This window comes from Zea mays, chromosome 1 (assembly GCF_902167145.1).
Source record: "Zea mays cultivar B73 chromosome 1, Zm-B73-REFERENCE-NAM-5.0, whole genome shotgun sequence".
Lineage (NCBI taxonomy): Eukaryota > Viridiplantae > Streptophyta > Magnoliopsida > Poales > Poaceae > Zea > Zea mays.
This window is the reverse complement of record NC_050096.1, coordinates 304,164,678-304,183,644: the sequence shown is the minus strand read 5'-3', so window position 1 is coordinate 304,183,644 and position 18,967 is coordinate 304,164,678.

The following is an 18,967-nucleotide window of genomic DNA, read 5'->3' as shown; positions in this document are numbered from 1 at the left end:
AGCAGAATGTGTCTCAGCCTGGAGCAGGCAATCGCTCTCAGCAGCGCTATAATCATGGAAGATTGAATCACTTGGAGGCTGAAGCAGTTCAGGAGACCCTCGACATGATAGTAGGTATGTTCCCAGTCGATTCCCATATTGCAGAAGTGTTATTTGATACTGGAGCAACGCATTCTTTCATTACTGCATCATGGGTAGAAGCACATAATCTTCCAACTACTACCATGTCAACCCCTATTCAAATTGACTCAGCCGGTGGTAGAATTCGAGCTGATAGCATTTGTTTAAATGTAAGTGTGGAAATAAGGGGGATAGCGTTTCCCGCCAACCTTATAGTAATGGGTACTCAGGGAATAGATGTCATCCTAGGGATGAATTGGTTAGATAAGTATCAGGCAGTTATCAGTTGTGATAAAAGGACAATCAAGTTGGTGTCCCCACTAGGAGAGGAAGTGGTGACCGAGTTAGTCCCGCCTGAGCCGAAGAAAGGAAGTTGTTATCAGATGGCTGTCGATAGCAGTGAAGCAGATCCAATTGAGAGTATTAAGGTTGTGTCTGAATTCCCAGATGTGTTTCCAAAGGATTTACCGGGTATGCCACCAGAGCGGAAAGTTGAATTTGCTATAGAGCTTCTTCCTGGAACCGCCCCTATCTTCAAGAGAGCTTACAGAATATCTGGACCAGAGTTGGATGAGCTTAAGAAGCAGATTGATGAGCTGTCAGAGAAAGGTTACATCCGGCCAAGCACCTCGCCTTGGGCCGCCCCTGTCTTGTTTGTGGAGAAGAAAGATGGTACTAAGAGAATGTGTATCGATTATCGAGCTCTGAATGAAGTCACGATCAAGAACAAGTATCCCTTGCCCAGAATAGAAGATCTGTTCGACCAGTTGAGAGGAGCCAGTGTGTTCTCCAAGATCGATCTGAGGTCAGGTTATCATCAGCTCAGGATCCGACCTTCGGACATTCCGAAGACGGCATTCATTACCAAGTATGGTTTATATGAGTTCACAGTGATGTCTTTTGGTTTGACCAATGCGCCAGCATTCTTTATGAACTTGATGAACAGTGTATTCATGGATTATCTTGATAAGTTTGTGGTGGTATTCATTGATGACATTCTGGTTTATTCTCAAAGCGAAGAAGAGCATGCGGATCATTTGAAGATGGTGTTGCAGAGATTGCGAGAGCACCAGTTGTATGCAAAGTTGAGCAAGTGTGAGTTCTGGATCAGTGAAGTCCTGTTCTTGGGTCACATAATCAACAAAGAAGGATTGGCTGTGGATCCGAAGAAAGTGGCAGACATTCTAAACTGGAAAGCGCCAACAGATGCTAGAGGAATCAAGAGCTTCATTGGAATGGCCGGATACTATCGGCGATTCATTGAAGGGTTTTCGAAGATTGCGAAGCCAATGACAGCGTTGCTAGGCAACAAGGTTGAGTTCAAGTGGACCCAGAAATGCCAAGAGGCCTTTGAAGCGCTGAAAGAGAAGTTGACAACAGCGCCTGTCCTAGTCTTGCCTGATGTGCACAAGCCCTTCTCGGTGTATTGCGATGCTTGTTACACAGGTTTGGGATGTGTGTTGATGCAGGAGGGAAGAGTTGTGGCTTACTCGTCCCGACAGCTGAAGGTTCATGAGAAGAATTACCCAATCCATGATCTAGAGTTGGCAGCAGTGGTTCACGCACTGAAGACATGGAGGCACTATTTGTATGGACAGAAATGCGATGTTTACACAGACCACAAGAGTCTGAAGTACATATTCACTCAGTCAGAATTGAACATGAGGCAACGAAGATGGTTAGAATTGATCAAAGACTATGAGTTGGAGATTCATTACCATCCAGGCAAAGCAAACGTAGTGGCAGATGCTTTGAGCAGAAAGAGTCAAGTCAATCTGATGGTCGCTCGTCCGATGCCTTATGAGTTGGCCAAGGAGTTTGACAGGTTGAGTCTCGGATTTCTGAATAATTCGCGAGGAGTCACAGTTGAATTGGAACCTACCTTGGAGCGTGAAATCAAAGAAGCGCAGAAAAATGATGAGAAGATCAGTGAGATTCGGCGATTGATTCTAGATGGCAAAGGCAAAGACTTTCGAGAAGATGCAGAAGGAGTGGTATGGTTCAGAGACCGCTTGTGTGTTCCCAATGTCCAGTCTATTCGGGAGTTGATTCTCAAGGAAGCTCATGAGACGGCTTATTCGATTCACCCTGGCAGTGAGAAGATGTATCAGGATCTGAAGAAGAAATTCTGGTGGTACGGAATGAAAAGAGAAATCGCAGAGCATGTGGCTATGTGCGATAGTTGTCGAAGAATTAAGGCAGAACACCAGAGACCAGCTGGATTGTTGCAACCGTTGCAGATCCCTCAGTGGAAATGGGATGAAATTGGCATGGATTTCATAGTCGGATTGCCTCGCACTCGAGCCGGCTACGATTCCATTTGGGTAGTAGTGGACCGTTTGACCAAGTCAGCCCACTTCATACCTGTCAAGACCAATTACAACAGTGCAGTATTGGCAGAGTTGTACATGTCTCGGATCGTTTGTCTTCATGGTGTGCCAAAGAAGATAGTGTCAGACAGAGGAACGCAGTTCACCTCTCATTTCTGGCAGCAGTTGCATGAAGCCTTGGGCACGCATCTGAATTTCAGTTCAGCTTATCACCCGCAGACAGATGGTCAGACTGAAAGAACCAATCAAATCCTTGAGGATATGTTGAGAGCCTGTGCGTTGCAAGATCAGTCCGGATGGGACAAGCGATTGCCTTATGCAGAGTTTTCCTATAACAACAGTTATCAGGCCAGTTTGAAGATGTCACCATTTCAAGCGCTGTATGGAAGGAGTTGCAGAACTCCGTTGCAATGGGATCAGCCTGGAGAGAAGCAAGTGTTTGGGCCAGATATTTTGCTTGAAGCCGAAGAGAACATCAAGATGGTCCGAGAGAATCTGAAGATAGCGCAATCAAGGCAGCGAAGCTATGCAGACACAAGAAGAAGAGAGCTGAGTTTCGAAGTCGGAGACTTTGTCTATCTGAAAGTGTCACCGATCAGAGGAGTCAGAAGATTCGGAGTGAAAGGCAAGCTGGCACCCCGCTACATTGGTCCGTATCAGATTCTTGCGAGACGTGGAGAAGTGGCTTATCAGCTCAATTTGCCAGAGAATTTGTCTGCTGTGCATGATGTCTTTCATGTGTCTCAGTTGAAGAAGTGCTTGCGTGTGCCAGAAGAGCAGTTGCCAGTAGAAGGTCTTGAAGTCCAGGAGGACTTGACCTACGTTGAGAAGCCAGCTCAGATCCTTGAGGTTGCAGATAGAGTCACCCGAAGGAAGACCGTCAGAATGTGCAAAGTCAGATGGAGTCACCACTCTGAGGAAGAAGCAACCTGGGAGCGTGAAGATGATCTGATGGCCAAGTACCCGGAGCTCTTTGCTAGCCAGCCCTGAATCTCGAGGGCGAGATTCTTTTAAGGGGGATAGGTTTGTAACGCCCCGAATTTTGCAGTTGAATTTTTTCTTTTCTTTACTCGCCAAAATTCGGGCGTTACCTTTCCCTTTTCTTTTTCCCTCGCTAAACCTTGACCTTTTCCAAAGTTCTAGCGGGATTCGGTTTGGAATTCCCGTGTAAGAAAAACCCTAAATACTTTATGTTGTTTGATGCACCATGCCGAACCTTGCATTTCTTTTGATTGCTTTGAAAGTGCAAATGCATTCATGTAGAAGGATCGGATTTCGAAAATGTTTTCTTTCTCTTTTCTTTCTCTTTTCTCCCTCTCTTTCTCTCTCCTCCTTTTTTTTCTCTCTCCCGCGCCGTGGGCCGACCCCGGCCGGCCCAGCCGCCCCTGCGCGCCCCCCCTGGGCCCAATAGGCCCAGCCGCCCCCCCCCCCTCTCTTTCCCTTATCCCCTAACCCTCTCCCTCTCCCCCCCTCATTTTCTCCCTCCCCACCTAGGCCGCCGCCCCTACCCCCCTACCCACCCCCTGCCCTAGGTAGCCGCCGCCGCCCCCTGCTTGCCGCGCCGCCCCCTGCCGCCGGCCGCCCCTCGCCGTCGATCCCCGACGTCGGTAAGCCCCCCCTCCTCCCTCTCTCCTCCCTCCCCCATCCCCTCTCCCCTTTCCCCATGGCCGGTTCGGCCGCCTCCCTGCCCGCCGGTTCGGCCGCCCCGCCCCCCGGCTCGGCCGCCCCCTGCGCCGCCCCCTGCCCCGCCGGTTCGGCCGCCCCGCCCCCCGGCTCGGCCGCCCCGCCCCTCCCTGCCCGCCGGTTCGGCCGCCCCGCCCCCCCTGCTCGGCCGCCCCCCTGCGCCGCCCGCGCCCGCGCCCCGCCTAGGGCCGGTTCAACCGCCCTAGGGCCGGTTCAACCGCCCCCCCCCCCCTTTTTTCTGTTTTTTTTATTTTTTTTTATTTTATTTTATTTACTTTCTGTAATCATAATTACTGTATTTTAAGTAGGCTAATCACTGTTCATGCTATGGGAAAATAGGAAGTTTAATTTAAAATTCCGTTATGCTATTGATGCACGTAGTTAATTGTTTACCCTGTGCAATGTTGATCAACTAAAAGTGATTAGGTTTCCATTAGTGTATATGTAACAGAATTCTTTTGTTAAAAACCAATTGTGTCATTAGTGCATAAGATTTAACCCCCTGCGAGACCTTTCCCGTTTCTTTCTGACCATAACAAATGCGTTATCGAATGTCATACTTGATGCATATTCGCTTTATTTGTTATCTTGTATGGTGTACTGTTCTTTTGTATTAAATATGTGGATGTATGTATGTATGTTTGCGCTCGCATAGAGAACGATCCGGTCGAAGAGCCCGAGGAATTCGCAGGAGAAGCCCCTGAGCAGCAGTCGTTTGGTGGAGGCAAGTGTCCTTTGACCTATCTATGTCCTATTCATTCTTTAATTCACCTCCCGCTTTACACATTTATACCTAAGGATTGACTAGCTTTTGTTATCCATGTCCTTGTTTACCTATTTGGGTCGGATTATTACTACTTAGTCTGATGCTATTGCTCAACTCTAATCAATGAACATGATGTGATTATCTATGATACGCTGTTTTCCCGTTCTTCTTTATGATTATACTTGTGGTTTTCAAGGGGACTCGAGCGGTTTCTCGAGTGCCTCTCCGTAAGGACCTGTTCTATGGATGACCGCCCGGGAAAACAGTGCAACCATGAGGGTGGAATGGGGTGCCCTTAGCTGAATAATTAGAGGATCCGGGGTGTAGTTCACTTAGCCGTCGTGCCGTCAATGGGGCTCGGTGTATGCGGCTCGCTCTGCCAAGTTTGGGTTCGCCCCTTGGGGAGGAGTGCGGTGCATTTAGGAAACCTAACGGGTGGCTACAGCCCCGGGGAATCTTTGTAAAGGCTTCGTAGTGATGCCCTGCTGGATCACCTTGGTAGTGATCAATGGAGAGTCATGATCTCCGGGCAGAATGGGAATCACGGCTTGTGGGTAAAGTGCACAACCTCTGCAGAGTGTTATGAAACTGATATATCAGCCGTGCTCGCGGTTATGAGCGGCCAAGGGAGCTCCAGTGATTAGTGATACTTGATCAGAGACATCGTGGTACAGGTGGTTATGAGATTGATGGTTCTGGTTATGATTATGGTGCTGGTAAGTGGTATTCTTTCCGTTTGGAAAGGATACATTGGGTTAATAACTTGGGTTAATGTTAAAACCTGGCTTTCTACTAGTAAGTAATAACCTGACCAACTAAAAGCAACTGCTTGACTTATCCCCACATAAAGCTAGTCCACTACAGCCAAACAGGATACTTGCTGAGTATGTTGATGTGTACTCACCCTTGCTCTACACACCAAACCCCCCCCAGGTTGTCAGCATTGCAACCACTGCTCAGGCGAAGATGAAGCTGTGGAAGGAGACTTCCAGGAGTTCCAAGATTACGACGAGTTCTAGGTGTGGGTTAGCGGCAACCCCCAGTCGGCTGCCTGTGAAGGCCGCGTTATCTACGTTTCTTTTCCGCACTTTGATTTATTGTAAGAACTATATGGACGTCCCAGACGTATGATGTAATCGACTATTTCCCTTATTAATACTATTTCGAGCACTGTGTGATGATGTCCATATTATGTAACTGCTGTGTACGTGAATAACTGATCCTGGCACGTACATGGTTCGCATTCGGTTTACCTTCTAAAACCGGGTGTGACAAAAGGCTTGCCGTTTTACAAACTACTCAAGAAGTTGGATAAGTTTCAATGGACTTCAGAAGCACAAGAAGCTCTAGATGCATTGAAAAAATTCTTGACAACACCACCAGTACTGAAACCACCTCGGCGAGCTACATCAACTCAACCGGCTGAAGATTTGCTGTTGTACATCTCTTGCACGACTCACGTGGTAAGCACCGCGTTGGTAGTCGAGCGAGTAGAAGAAGGGCATGCCTATCCGGTACAGCACCCTGTTTATTTCATCAGTGAGGTTCTAGGCCCATCGAAGAAAAAGTATCCTCAAGTTCAGAAGCTATTATATGCAGTACTTCTAACTGCCCGCAAGCTGCGCCACTACTTTGACGATCACAAAGTCATAGTAGTTACTGGTTTTCCAATAGGGGACATTCTTCACAACAAGGAAGCCATTGGTCGAATAGCCAAGTGGGCTTGCGAGTTGGGATCCCATGATATTGAGTTCCGACCTCGCACTGCCATCAAGACTCAAGCACTGGTTGATTTCGTATCAGAGTGGACAGAACAGCAAGTTCCAGACAATCCAGAAACGGCAGAAGTATGGCGAATGTATTTTGATGGCTCGCTGAAGCTGCAGGGAGCAGGAGCAGGGATTCTCTTCACCGCACCTGGAGGCGAGCACCTCAAGTATGCCCTCCAATTGCTATTCCCGGCCTCTAACAACGCAGCCGAGTATGAAGCTTTGATACACGGATTAAACATCGCCATATCATTGGGTGTCAAGAGACTGATGGTGTATGGAGATTCTCTGGTAGTCATTAGTCAGATAAACAAGGAATGGGATTGTTCAAGTGATTCAATGGGAAAATACTGCGCCGTCGTCCGAAAGCTAGAAGATAAATTCGAGGGTCTGGAGTTTCATCATATAGAAAGAGATCGGAACACGGCGGCCGATGTACTGTCCAAGCTCGGATCCGGTCGGACTCAGGTCCCGCCCGGGGTCTTCGTGCAAGAAATTCTCCAGCCGAGCATCTCGACGGATCAAATAGAAGAGTGCAACATCATAGATCAACCCGAGTCAGACTCTGATGACTGGAGGCAACCGATTATTAAGTATATAAAGAATGAAGAAGAACCAGATGACAAGAACTCGACAGAGCGCATTGCCAGACAATCAGCTCACTATACACTCATTGGGGAGGTATTATACAGGAGGGGCGCGTCAGGCGTCCTCATGAAGTGCGTTCTCCCGTCCACCGGAAAGCAACTTCTGAAGGAAGTCCATGCAGGGCAGTGTGGAGTACATGCGGCATCCAGAACACTAGTCGGGAAGGTTTTCAGGTCAGGATTCTATTGGCCGACGGCGAAGAACGATGCAGCCGAGTTAGTTCAGAGATGCGAAGCTTGCCAATACCTGTCAAAGCAACAGCACATGCCAGCACAGCAGCTACAGACCATACCAGTAACTTGGCCTTTCGCATGCTGGGGATTGGATATGATTGGACCTTTTAAGAAAGCTCAAGGGGGATATACTCATGTACTGGTGGCGATCGACAAATTCACTAAATGGATAGAGTTCAAGCCCATTGCTTCTTTAACCTCTGCTAAGGCCGTGGAATTCATACAGGATATAATATTCAGATTCGGGATACCAAACAACATCATCACTGACTTAGGATCCAACTTCACCAGCTCAGAATTCTTTGACTTCTGCGAGCAAAAAAGCATTCAGATCAAGTACGCATCTGTAGCACATCCAAGAGCCAACGGGCAGGTTGAGCGAGCCAACGGAATGATACTGGAGGCACTCAGGAAAAGAGTCTTTGATAAGAATGAAAAATTCGCAGGAAAGTGGGTAAGAGAGCTGCCTTATGTTGTTTGGAGCCTGAGAACTCAACCTAGCCGAGCCCTGCATGGAAACACTCCTTTCTTCATGGTCTATGGGTCGGAGGCAGTGCTACCTGCTGATCTCAAGTTCGGGGCGCCAAGGTTGATCTTCGACAGTATAGCAGAAGCTGAAGCCACCAGATTAGAGGATATTGATGTACTCGAGGAGGAACGGCTAAATGCAGTGATCCAATCAGCACGGTACCAGCAGACTCTAAGACGCTATCATGACAAGGCCGTGCGGCAACGATTCTTCTCAGTAGGAGATCTCGTCCTCCGCCGAATTCTAACGGGGGAGGGATGGCACAAGTTGTCACCCTTATGGGAAGGGCCTTTCATAGTATCAGAGGTCACTCGGCCCGGATCGTATCGTCTCACTCAGATGGATGGCACAGAAGTTGGGAACTCCTGGAATATAGAACACCTCAGGAAGTTTTATCCCTAGCTGTATCTCAAAATTGCTGGGATAACGATGTAATCTGTAAAGTGGAAATATGTCATCAATAAAAAAGAGGTTTTCAAAGATACTCAGTTCATCTACGATTGACTTGCATTCTTACTTAACTCGGGGCGACCACTATGCCCTGCTAACGGAGCAATCGACTTAAGTCGGCGACGACTTAAGGCGGTGCAACATGCTCACGCTTACTTAACTCGGGGTGACCACTATGCCCTGCTAACGGAGCAATCGACTTAAGTCGGCGACGACTTAAGGCGGTGCAACATGCTCACGCTTACTTAACTCGGGGTGACCACTATGCCCTGCTAACGGAGCAATCGACTTAAGTCGGCGACGACTTAAGGCGGTGCAACATGCTCACGCTTACTTAACTCGGGGTGACCACTATGCCCTGCTAACGGAGCAATCGACTTAAGTCGGCGACGACTTAAGGCGGTGCAACATGCTCACGCTCACTTAACTCGGGGTGACCACTATGCCCTGCTAACGGAGCAGTCGACTCAAGTCGGCAACGACTTAAGCCGGCGCAACACGCTCACGCCCATGCAATTAAGGGGATGACTTCTATATCCCGCAAACAAATCTCATAATCATCGTGCGTCGTTTTCATTACTGTAAATTTATGTACTAATGAATTCTGATACAATAAGAGAGTAATTATATCATTCGAATACTGAGCTGATGTCCTCTAACAGATACTTGATTATGCTAACCGCGCGCTCAAAGCACGCAAAATGTTTTCTATTTGGCAATGTCTTTCTCAGGAGCGACCGGCGAAGAAGGGCGACTTGAGAAATCAGGGGCAGCGATCACGTCAGCCCTTATGTCCTCAGGAACAACCACGCCGGGTCTCCTCATCAAGATTCGTCCTGCCCGAATAGCCTTGTCCATGGCTTTATCGCGCTAGGCTTTGAGAGTAGCTGCAGTCTCTTCGGCAACCTTAGCAGCCAGCCGAGCGGTTTCCAACTCCTGAGCAATGGACTTCTTAGAAGCTCGGAGTTCCTTGATGGCGGCATCCTTTGCTGATAGCAACTGCGTAAGGCGGGTCACTTCGTCCAAAGATTCCTGCAGCTTGCAACGCTGATTGTCCAGTTCCTCCATTGTGAAACGGTGGCTCCTCTCCAAGATGGTCAGCGAGTTGCTAGAATCACGATACAATCTGTCCAGATTGTCGCGAGAAGCAGCAAGGATACGTTTCTCTTCCTACAAACAAAAATCAACTCCTTCGGAATCCAAGCAAGTAATAAGAGCATAGCAAGGTGAGGCACGGTCTCGTAAGTTACCTTTTCAGAGTCAAGCCGAGCATGAAGAGAAGAACTCAGAGCGTTGGCGTCATCCAAAGCAGCGGAGACTTGATTCAGTTCAGTCTGGCTTTGAGAATACTTCTCCTCGAAGTCAGCGCACCGTTGAGCCATTTCAGCTTGATCTTGGGAATGTTTTTCTTCAAGAACTGCAATCTGCCGAGTCATTCCTATCAAGGGGTAATCAAATGAAATAAGGTCAGAAGGTAAAACAATCCACGAACAAAGGCAAAGAAGAAGAAGGAAAAGAGCACCAACCAGCATTTGTTGCCTCCAACTCGGACACACGATGTTGAAGCGACACCGGATTCCAGCACGCAAGAGACGAAGCCACTTCCGGGACAGAAGCACCCTGCAATCTCAGCTGGCTGGCCATCCCATTCACTAAAGCCTGATGAGAAGAACAGATGAGTATAATGGCAACAGTTCATGCAATGTAGGGATCAAGCTACAATACAGCACAAATACCTAGAGGTTGGAGAAGAACGAAGGTATTCCCAAATCAGGAGAGATCAGTGGATAATCAGGTGCAAGACCACCATCCGAAGCAGCTTGCAACGGATCAGTAGGCATCAGCTCAGTGCCTTCGACAGAGCCAAACACCAGATCAGCGGGAACGCTGCCCTCTAAAGCAACTCCCTGATTCGGAATTTGGGCTACAACCATGCAGCCAGAATGTGGAGGCGAACCTGCGTGAACGTCCATGGAAGTGCAGGAAGGAGACCCTGCTCGGGCACCCTCGGGGGCTGGGTCACAGTCGGCACTGCCCACTTGAGCCGGATCATCCCCGGCAACACCCTCAGGGGCTGGGCAGTGGCTTACACTCTTCGCCCGAGCTAAGTCACTCCCGGCGACATCCTCGGGGGCTGGGCATATATCAGCACCATTCTTGGGACCCAGGCTCTCTGCAGTAACCACCTCTAAGGTTGACAGGCCTTCAGCCACTTCCATGGGACCAGGACAATCCAAGTCAGCATCCTGACCCTCGAGATCGCGCTCTAAGGTCGACGAGGCACGGGATGACCTCAACCCAGCATCAGGCACGGCAGCACAGATCTCTGTTGCGTCAACATCCACAGGCTCTGATAACAAATCCTCTGGCACCATGTCCTCTAGAGTTTGATCAAAGTTGGCCAGGGACAGTTCTTGCAGACCAATAAGGGCAGACAAAGCAGGAGAAGGAACTCCACTACTTCCACCACTGGCGATGAACTGCCGACTGTTTTTCCGAGTTAATGGAGCTTCATTTTCTTCCTCCTCATTTTCCACAGTGACAATGCAAACAGCACCCCCATTGGGGTCGGCAGTAGATGGAGCACACCCATTGGGATCAGTGTCAGCAAGGCCGGTTGCAGGCACTTCTTCAGCAGCAGGAGCTAAGGTACTGGCGTCCTCATCAAAACTAGATACTCGCCGCAGGCGTCTTCTCTTCTTCTTTTGTTCATCAGCAGAAGGCTCGGGCTGGCTGGTTCGGCTAGGGCGCCTCGGGCGAGTACTGACAGGTTTTGGGACATCCAAAGTTGTATCAACCTCTGGAAGGGGCACCACTGCCAAGGTACCATCAGGAGCAGCATCGGACGAACCCTCGGCTAATAGATCAAGCATGTCATTTATGTCAGCATCACTGGGGTTCAGAGGCACTTCGAAATAAACCTGCCGTTCATCATCAGGAATTGCCCCGAGCGAAGCAACCAAAGTACTGACTTCCTCGGCAGAAGGTCGCACTCTAAGACCCAAATTGCTATCAGTCACGGGTGGATTGGACACAAAAAGGGTGAAAGCTTTGGTAGAAGGAAGGTTCCAAGCCGAGTAAGCCACTGGAGCACCAACGTTTGAGACTTTACCCCTGAGGATCATCTCAAGTCGGCTTACCAAGTCAACAGAAGGAATTCTCCTATTGGTAACTCGGGTTGAGTCGGCCAGCCCTCGATAAAGATATGCCGGATAAGCCCTGTCTTTCAGCGGCTGAATGTTCTTGAAAACAAAATCCGTGACCACAGCTTCAGCAGTCAGGCCTCTCTCTTTCAGTAATCCGACTTCAGAAAGCAACACGCCTGCCTCGGCCACCTCTTGATCCGTGGGAAACTCAGTCCAACTCGGAGTACGAACGTCTGGCTGTCTTCCTGACCGGGAGGGGAGAGAATTTCCATAGTTATCAACTATAAACCACTCCAGACGCCAACCTTTAATGCTGTCTTTGAGGGGTATTTCGAGATACTCGGTTTTCCGCCCACGACGCATCTCCAAACTGGCACCTCCGACCAACTGATGTTGCCCCCCGGCCATCCCAGGACGGTAGTGATACAGATACTTCCATAAACCAAAATGCGGCAGCACGCCGAGATAAGCTTCGCAAAGGTGAACGAAAATAGAGATTTGGAGAATGGAATTAGGGTTCAAATGAGTCAGGTTGATGTGATAAAAATCAAGGAGGCCACGAAAAAAAGGAGATATGGGAAGGCCGAGGCCGCGGAGAAGGAAAGGAGCGTAAACTACTGACTCGTGGGTATCTTCGGTTGGGACGGTAGTCCCGTGGCAAATCCGCCAAGAACAGTGTTCCCGCGGAGGAAGAACCCCGATGGAGACAAGACGGAGGAGCTCAGCTTCGGAAATAACAGACGTATGGTTACCTGCGAAGGGTAACTGACTGTTGGGGTCGATTGCAGGGATCACTGCAGCAGACAAGTTCGCGGTTTTCCTCTTGGGCGCCATCTTGCTTCTCGCTGGCGAACAGAGTAGGAGGCGAGTGGCGGAGAAGATTCAGATGCGGAAATGCAAGAACTAGGGCACGGAAAGCAAAGGCGACAAAGGCGCGACTCTTAAGGGATATTCTTGAGCCAGATACCCTTTCAAAAAGTGCCCAGTCATCACCCGGTGGTTATTTCCGAAATCCCAGCATGCCACGTGGATATCCGACAGTTATTTCCAAGAAAGCCGACGTGCCACTTCATCACTCGGTTATTATCCTCAAAGTAACTCGTGAAGCTGGCTATCACTCGGCGTGTCCTCTAACACGCCGACCACGTGTTCAATCGCTCGGCGTTGCCTCTAAAATGCCGACGCCGACCTCCAATCACTCGGCGTGTCCTCTAACACGCCGACCGCGTGTTCAATCGCTCGGCATTACTTCTAAAATGCCGATGCCGACCTTCCATCACTCGGCGTTGCCTCTAAAACGCCGACCACGTGTTCAATCGCTCGGCGTTGCCTCTAAAACACCGACCACGTGTTCAATCGCTCGGCGTTGCCTCTAAAATGCCGACGCCGACCTCCAATCACTCGGCGTGTCCTCTAACACGCCGACCACGTGTTCAATCGCTCGGCATTACTTCTAAAATGCCGACGCCGACCTTCCATCACTCGGCGTTGCCTCTAAAACGCCGACCACGTGTTCAATCGCTCGGCGTTGCCTCTAAAACGCCGACCATGTGTTCAATCGCTCGGCGTTGCCTCTAAAATGCCGACGCCGACCTCCAATCACTCGGCGTGTCCTCTAACACGCCGACCACGTGTTCAATCGCTCGGCATTTCTTCTAAAATGCCGACGCCGACCTTCCATCACTCGACGTTGCTTCTAAAATGCCGACCTCGTGTCCAAATCGCTCGGCATTACTTCTAAAATGCCGATGTCGACCTTTAAACACTCGGCGTTGCCTCTATAACGCCAGGCTCGTATTCTGTCGCTCGGCATTACTTCTAAAATGCCGATGCCGACCTTCTATCGTTCGGCATTGCCTCTAAAACGCTGGTCTTGTGTTCGATTGCTTGGTGTTACTTCTAAAACGCTGATGTCAACCTTCACATCGCTCGGCGTTGTTTCTACTATATCAAAAGAATCAGTTCAACATTCAGAAAAAGCAACAACGAGTCATCGAAAAGGGGGGTCAACGACAGTTCTTCATTAAAGGGAAGTTAATGAGTTTACAAACCAACTCTTCGCGAGTTGGTGCTTCCCTACTTCTACTCTACATTACTACTACTACTAAACTACACTAATTACTACTACATTATTCTAACTATACTAATATCTAAAGACCAGTGGCGTTTAGCCACTGGCCCTGCTACCGCTGCCCTTGCCGCCGCCGCCTCCGGTGCTGCCCACGCTGCTGCCGCCCTTGGTGCCGCCCTTGCCGCCGCTGCCTCCGCCGCCGTTGCCGCCATCACCGCCGCCGTCACCACCGCCGTCGTCGTCGCCGTCGTCGTCGTCGTCATCCTCGCCCTCGCCGCCGTCCGAGTCCTCCTCGTCCGAGGAGAACTCAGACTCATCCGAGCCCTCGAGGCCGGAGCGCTCGACGGCCCGGATGTACGTCCAGACCTCCGCCGCAAGCCCCTGGGAGTCGTCCGAGTCATCAGACGACTCACGCAGGGGGATGGGAGCCGGAGACCCCTCGGACTCAGAGGAGAACTCCTCCTCTGAGTATTCCGAGTCACCAAACTCCTCCGATGGAGGAGTCGGCTCACGCTTGCGCTTGTTGTTCTTGCCCATGGTGGAAGCAAACAGAAGGGAGGAGAAGAAGGCAGTAAAAAGCAACGAAGAGATGCGAAAAAACCAGAGAAGCAAAGGGGTTATTTATAGAAGGGAAAAGCAACCGCTCGCTTCCAACCGCGGTCGCTGAACAGTCGCAAGGCATTCAATAAGCACTCCCACCCATTTGAAGGCACGTCAGACGGCGGACGCCGTTTCATGCAACACTACACCCATTGGGACTCCAGTCAACAGTGCAAAGGATATGATTACACTAGCCGTCCCATCGCATTACTACTCAGAAGCAGTCGGCTAAAACACTCAGCGTACCAAGCCGTCCCTTGCCCACACCCATTGGGGGGGGACGCCCAGGAATTTTCAGTATATTTTTCAAAACGGTCACATCCGTGCAGGACATGCAGTGAATACCTCAAGACAAAAACGAGATATCAGTAAGGATCAGAGGAAAGCCAAATATAGCCAGCAAAGTACAAGATATGGCCGACAGAAGCGACGTGAAGACTAGACAGAGAACGTCCGTCAAACGTCCAATCAATCGCAGAAGCAAATAAATTGCACCACCTAGCAAGATATGGATGGATTACAAACTCGGCTGCTAAAGACAAAATATATGCTGACCTCTGCAGCAAGGTTTTGATGACATAATGCTGACTTCCAAAGCATAATGCGAATAGCTTCATGCCAATTTTTTCAAAGCAAAAGGAAGACCTTCGAATGGATTATCCTCAAAAAATCCATTTGAAAGTCGGGGGCTACACCCATTGGGTGCACCTCCGGTGCACCCCATGGAGTATCATTCTAAACCGATATAACGTCGACTTCTAAGGCGTAGAGCAAGGTTGAAAAGACCAATCCTCAACCGAGATGCAGGAGCGCGAATGGAGATAACCTTGGGAAGAAGACCTTCGAGTAGATTATCTTCTAAAATCTACTCAAAGGTCGGGGGCTACACCCATTGGATGCACCTCCGGTGCACCCAATAAAGTCCAGAATCTTACAATCCAAATTGCCGACCTCTAAGGCACAAGCTCAAAACTAAACTTCGGTCGAACGAGTGACCAGAGCAAGAGTAAGCAACAAGAAATTATTTTTCGGACCTTGGATCTTTGAGTAGATTACTTCTAAATCAACTCAAAGATCGGGGGCTTGTGGGGGATAGATATCCCCTGGGTCCACTAAAGAAGTAAAAGGCCTCACGAAAGGCCCGAGGGCCCAATAATTCGTAAGGTCATTCTTTCGTGGGCCTGGGGAAAGACAACCAACAAAGAAGAGAAGACGTGAGACCAGATTGGTGCAAGCCCGGACGACCCACATCGTCGAACGAGCAAATCGCAACGGAGACCCGACTTTCCCGCGCTGAAGCCCCCATGCGATGGAACCATGCGAGGATAAGTCGGCGAGGATTATGTAGGGATAAACTCAGGAGATTCACTACCTTTCAGCTACTTGTTGTTATCATATCCACGTGTACTGCCCCACGGTCGAGTATATAAGGCCTAGGGGGCACCCCTTCAGAACGATCGACCCTGTTTGACATAGCCACCCACGTAAAACTCTCTGCGCCCTCTATCAGAGAACCCTCTTGTAACCACGCTCATATACTCACCAGGACGTAGGGTGTTACGCACTTCTAAGCGGCCCGAACCTGCAAATCTTGTCCATTGTCCCTCGTGCGATCGGCACGAACCATTTTGCTACAGTCGTTGACACCGTCCTACTCCTAAAAACACCTTGAGGGGCAACCCCGGGTGTGCGGTCGGACCCAAAACACCGACAGGGTGGTTTTCTCTTTTTCTTTTCTTTTTCTAATTTCTTTTCCCATTTTTATTTCCTTTATGCAAATAAATACATATAAAAGGTTTTCTAGGAGTATAACAAAATGCTAGGCGAGGCTACTCATGTGATGTGCTTCTAGCAAACATGGTCGATGCATATGAGAAATAGAATGCTCAAAAGGTTTAAAACAAATAGGGGGGGTTAAGGGGTTTTAGGGTTTTCAAACCTGGAGCCAAAATCGGGGCGTTACATCGGCGGCCGACTACGTGGTTAGCGGCAGGCGGATGATAGTGGGGCTCCAAGCAATCTTTACAAGCGGCGGGCTCCAAGCAATCTTTACAAGCAATCTTTGGGAGCAGGCCGCATAGTTATAGCGCACACACACCATATCCCGCCCCATCCGCCGCTTGCCGCGCATGGAGGGGTGGTTGTTGGAGCCACACGGATGAGGATGGCGTGCGGAGGGGGCGGATCCGGTGGAGGGGACGGGAACGCTCGTGTGCACGGAAGGAGAGGCGAGCCCGCCATGCGCGGCATGTGGCATGCGGTTGCCCTGCACGGATGTGGCGGATGAGGATGGCGTGTGTGTGTGGCGGATGCGACATGAACAGCCGCACATGCGGAGGGGGAGGCGGTTGCCCTGCGCGGGCTTCGTGGATGGGGCAGCATGCGGGGATAGGGTAGGTACGCGGGGATGGGGCGGCATGCGGGGCTGGGCGACGCGTTGTGCAGAGGGGGCGAGCGGAGTCATGGTAGTGACGTGGTCTACACTATTGGCTTAATAGGTAGTGTGTGTGTGTGTATATATATATATATATATATATATATATATATTTGGAGCCCTGGGCTTCCAAATATCCAGGGGAAGCCCTGATCCAACGTTGCCATCCGGTTCAGCCGCACAAGGTCCCGAGCGTCTAAAAAAGGAGCCCCAGGGCGCTAGGTTTCATTTTTAGCGGCGCTGGCGGTGACACCCCCACCCCGATGCACGAGCTACGGTGTCCCCCACCCTGTCGATGCGCGCACGACGGCGATGGCTCCTTGAGTCGCAAGCACGACGACGGTTTCTTGAGGGAGCGCAGCGGTGGCGGCCTCCTGAGGTACGCGACGGTGAGGCCATCTGAGGATGGAGGGGCGGCAGCGACCTCTCCTAGGTGCGAGCGGCGACGATAGATCCCAGAGGCGCGCGCGACGACGACGGCTCCTAGAGGCCTTGCCGCAGCGGCGGCCCCCTGAGGCGCGCGCGAATGACGACGGATCCAGGAGGCGTGCGCGGCGGATCCCGGAGGCTCGCGCGTGGCGGCGGCTCTCCGGAGGCGCACACTTCGGCGATGACCTGCTCCAATCATTGTTTATGCATGGGGTTGTTGGTTGGGCGTATATTAGGACGTTTTCCATTAATTATGATGCACGATGGAGGTATTTATGCAACTTTCTACAAGGATTTATGCTTTGCGCGATTTCTATCATCCAATTTTTACCCGCATGCGGTAGAAACGAAAATGTCATCCAAAATTTGCGTGCATGCAACGGAAACTCCCACGACCTGCCATAATTTTTGGATCTACATAAAAGTAGGAACTGAATGCATGCGTCTGGTGGTTGCCATATTTTTTGGATCTACCATAAAAATGTGATCGCGCAAATAAGTCCCCCTAATTAACTCACATAATTAAATCCCCTAATCAACTCCCCTAATCAACAGCTTTCACGTTGGATCAATATTTACGCTCATAACTGCGGGTTCTTATGATCAAACCTGAAGGTTTTTATGCTCGAACATGGAGATGCGTCCACTAATGAACCACATGCTAGATTTACGCAGTGTACCGTATTGCATAAATACATTCACCGTCTATCATAATTAGTATCAGTATATATCATAAACTGGTTCTAACGAGCCTAATTGCATGTCTGTTGGAGCAATCCTATATTTATGGAGGAAATAAAGCATTAAAATAAGATTTTTTTTCATGCATGCCAATCTATTTCCTTTCATCGCACATTGTTGTCATCCTAAATTTGTGCGCATGCAGTAGAAAACATATTTTTACGCAATGTACCGTATTGCATAAATACATACACCATGTAACATAATTAGTATCAGTATATATCATAAACTGGTTCTAACGAGCCTAGTTGTATGGTTGTTGGAGAGATCCTATATTTATGGAGGAAATAAAGCATTAAAATAATACTTTTTGTTTTCATACATATCAATTCATTTCCTTTCATTGCACATTGCTGTCATTCAAAATTTATGCGTATGCATCAGAAAATAGATTTTTACGCAATGTATCGCATTGCATAAATATCTACACCGTGTAGCATAAGTAGTATCAGTATGTATCATAAAATTGGTTCTAACGAGCCTAGCTGTATGGCTGTTGGAGAGATCCTATATTTATGGACGAAATAAAACATTGAAATAAGTTTTTTTTGTTTAGCATGTCAATCCATTTTCCTTTCATTACACATTCCTACATCCTAAATTTGTGCGCATGCAGCAGGAAATAGATACACCGTCTAAATTTTTTATGCATACAAATGGAAACAAATATCCGCATGCAGGGGATGGGCGCGTGCACGGGGTCTAGACGGCCAGAGCGGTCGGGTGGTGCTGGGGCGGCTGGTGTGGGAGATAGATATCCCCCGGGTCCACTAAAAGAGTAAAGGACCTCACGAAAGGCCCAAGGGCCCAATAAATCGTAAGGTCATTCTTTCGTGGGCCTGGGGAGAAACAACCGGCGAAGCAGAGCGGCATGAGGCTGGATTGGTGCAAACCCGGACGGCCCACAGCGTCGAGCGAATGGCTGCAACAGAGATCCGACTTTCCCGCGCTGGAGTCTCCATGCAACGAAGCCATGCGAGGATAAGTCGGCGAGGGTTACGTAGGGATAATCTCAAGA